The 3,710-nt window shown below is 46.1% G+C and overlaps 1 protein-coding gene across 1 annotated transcript in view; it reads left to right on the top strand.

The window, feature by feature from the left end:
* Positions 1–3,066: 3,066 nt before the first annotated feature.
* T265_11785 (hypothetical protein) overlaps positions 3,067–3,710 on the top strand; it is a gene marked incomplete at both ends in the record, with an annotated part of 9,077 nt that continues 8,433 nt past the window's right edge. The window contains one exon of the mRNA XM_009178545.1: positions 3,067–3,253. The remainder of the gene's footprint in view (positions 3,254–3,710) is intronic.

Below are 3,710 nucleotides of genomic sequence, written 5' to 3'. Positions count from 1 at the left end.
GATTCCTAAATGGGGCTGAAAATTTTAGCCTGGCACTCCTCACTCAATTGCCTGATTGCTTTAGTCCATCAGGGACACGTCATAGCTTTCGAAAATTCAATTCTATTGTTCGAATACTGCGCGCCTAGTAGAAGTCCCAAAGTCACGTTGGGCTCAAGAAGCGGGTGGTCGCGATTGTATTTTAAGTAAAACAAACATTTGTGCAGTAACTTAACTGATTTTAATAGGGGGAAGAAATATGATAATCAGCATGAAAAATAGCAGTTTACGTGGCTTCAGACTCACTCCTTCTTAGTTTGTCAAATGGATCTGAACGCAATCGGTGACCTTGGGCGGTCACGCCGTCCGATTTCTTGAAATGAGTCGCCATCTCGGCTCGGCTGTGAGGGGAGTTCTGAAGATCACCCGCTATTTCAGTGCCCCTGTCAGCATTCAGAAAATTGTCCTCCCTGGAGGTTGTTTTGGCACATCATTTGGATCCAATCATCTGGGGTTCGTTTCAATTATAAAGCCCTGATTCTATATTCTCTGACCTGATTTTCATGGTTTTATGGATTATTGCAGGAGTGCTTTGCTTTTCCAGGCAAGGTCAATTGCGCTTTCCAATGCGGGGAGCTTTTGCTCCATACCAACGCTCTGTTTGTTGGTTTTGACTCGGTTTGTTCGATGCACGTGGAGTAGGTATAGTTATGTTGGGGATAAAAGTCGACAAGGACCGCCGACCTGAATGTTTAAGTATCACAGTGCCTATCTTCGCCACATCGCTCCGGGCCAACCAAACGAGAATCAAAGCGGTCAAAGTAGGGCGTTGGAGCCAGGTAACCTCGTGTTTTGAGTGCTTGTATTGGTGCACAGGTTATGGTAGGCATAATATAAATTAGAAGGTAGGTGAACTAATAACCATTTTACCATGGTTGACAGTGGTGAGTTGAAACATATAAAAGTAAATTCAATGTGAAATGTGGAGCGAATAAAAAGGGTAACTTTATTTGCGAGAGTCCCTTGGTGAAAGTCCGGGTGGAAACGTGTTTTATCCGCAGCAAAGCGGCTACACGTGTTCCGTGATTGTCCGTGGGTTTGTGGAGTGTGGTTGATTTCCTGCTCCCTGTGCGCGCGAGCCTGTGTGTGTTAACTGTTCGGCTTCCCTATATGTAGGTACGTTTCCCTGTACATGGGTATCAGCACATGACTTTTTGTCGGTACAGCCAATGTTAAATGAGCCACTTGTGTGACGTGGTTTGTGAGTGAAGAAAAAAGACTAGTCTCGTGATCTAGTGTGCGACTGTGAGCTGAACAGTCAAGGATATGTGTGAAGGTATAGCTACACTTATGCCGCTAGGCGTCGGATTCTCTTGTCGACATACCTGAGGGCTTCGACTCGATTTGAGGAACCATCCGCGATCAATTATTTGGGCCGATGGCCTGTCTCACAATCAGTTGACCCTAACCAAGGAATCTAAGTTCTGTACATAGCTCTAACGGTTAAAGTCTATGACCCACTATGAACACTAATCGTAATTCAGTATGACAACTGAATAGGTCGTAGCTAGCAGTACGACTGCAGTATATACCGGATGTTGAAGAACGAACGCGAAGTACGACCGTGGTACGAATATGTGCCTAAGCGGTGACTAGAAAAGTGTGTACACCGAACGAACGGAGCAAAAATCGTGACAAAAACTAAAGTGTTCAGGCAGAGATCGGAGTGTACTTCAATATAAAAGCAGATATTAGCAAGGCTAGTCAGAGGAACACTTAAAGCATACGTACCCTAGATAGACCCCCTCCAGAGGTGCTTAAAATGGAACGGAATTCGAGAAGACTTGAGAGCATAAGTCAGCGACGAGGAAAATTTAGGTACTCATTGTCCGGAATAGTGCTATGGGGGAACGCACGGACTAGGGACATCCTGCAACTGGAGTCTTACTTGAAAAGTCACCAGTCATCAAACACAGCAACACCAGTAGCGACACTGATGCTCCAGTGCTACAAAACGGCAAAGTTTATTTCATTGTATTTAGAGCCTTAAATAGAAAAAAATGGAAAAGTGGATGAATGATGGATCTGGCTTCATCCTATCGCAAGCATTCTGAGGTGCCTGCACCTCCAAGGGCTCAATTAGACATTCCGGAAAGAAAGTGACAGTATGAACACCAATGACATCCCACACTGCCTCCACTCAATCGCTAAGAAGAATCACCGGATCCCATTCAGGAAGTCTGATTTCACGAACAACAGTTAGACTCTTCACACCTCGTGGTTTGCGCGAGGGGGGCACGGAGAATAACGTTAGTCTCGGCAGACGGTGTTACGGCATGTGTAGCACGTGAACAAGCCACCGTACTAATGACGTCGAGTGTTTCCTGCGCCTGAAGTGTATGCTGCACAACCAAATACCCGTCTTCTGTCTACCTCGTTACAAATTGCCTGACGCCATCTGACACAAGCAGGGCTTCTGAGACATCGTTGATCAAAGGTCTCAAGACGCCTTACATCTGTCGGCAAATTTTGTCTTGCGACCGTACAACAATGCAACCCTTACTATAGCCTGGCACAGTCAGCGCTTGTCTGATGTGTTTGCTTGCATTTAGGAAAGCGAATATGTCCCGGTAAACTGGAGAGTCAGTGATAGTGCCCATTTTCCAAAAACTGGCTCGTAGCGAGTGTGGATCAGCTTAACCTCGGTCGTAATGAGACTTTTGGCGTCACTGGTGCTTCGTCGCCTTACGTTAGCTCGTGAAACACTGACTCGGGAGTAGCAAGCGGGATTCCGCCCTGGTAGTGGTTATGTTGATCATATCCTCACACTTCAAGTGCTGGGGTAACGCCGTACGTATAAATCACCCACAACTCTAGTATTTCTGGATTTCCAAGGCGCATTCAACTCGGTTGACCGGTGTGACACGCTTGCCCACCAAGGAGTGTCTCGGAAGTTTGTGGACGTAGTAAGTGCTTTGTATTCTCAGACTTCCGGACGTGTGAGAGTATACGGGGAGCTCTCCAAGAGCGGTGTGCGTCAGGGATGCCTAATCTGCATTCCTATTTAACTTCGTGATCGATGAAAAGATGTGTCGAACGCTTGAAGGTCTCCGAAACCCCGGCTTTCAAATAGCCTATGACAAAAACCTTTTCGATCTGGAATATGCAGATTACATCGATCTCGCCTTCGAAGAGGAGGGGAAAGCGTTGGTGTTTTTGGATGAACTGACCAAAGTCATCCTATCCGTTGGGATACGCTTTGCGCCCATAAAATGTAAGTTCATGCTCGTGGATATGCAGTCACTGAGCACGCCACTTACACTCCAGACACAAGCACTCGGAATTGTGGAGTGTTCTGCATACTTTGGAAGTTGTATTAGTTCTGATTTTAGTGAGACAGATGAGGTCAGTGCATGAATCTGCAGGTCTCGCTTCGCGTTTGCTAATCTGAGATGCCTATGGTCTCAATGGAAATGTGTATTAGGCTACACCACGGGTTGTTGTTATATGGCCGTGGGAATCGTTGTGTTTCATTAACAGAACTGAGATATCTTCAACTGCTGTATAACCTTTGTCGCAGCACCATAACTCGTGCGGGTTGCTGTCGGCCAATCATCATCATCAGCGATAGCATGCTATCAGTGTTCAACACTGATGCTTCACTGCTGATCCTTAACGGGGCAATTAGAAATCGAGTTTTTGGTTATGCAACGTTGACTTCCGTTGAAGAT

Source organism: Opisthorchis viverrini (assembly GCF_000715545.1).
Source record: "Opisthorchis viverrini unplaced genomic scaffold opera_v5_579, whole genome shotgun sequence".
Taxonomy (NCBI): Eukaryota; Metazoa; Platyhelminthes; class Trematoda; order Opisthorchiida; family Opisthorchiidae; genus Opisthorchis; species Opisthorchis viverrini.
The sequence above is the reverse complement of the archived record's forward strand: the minus strand, read 5'-3'. Positions and strand labels throughout refer to the sequence as shown.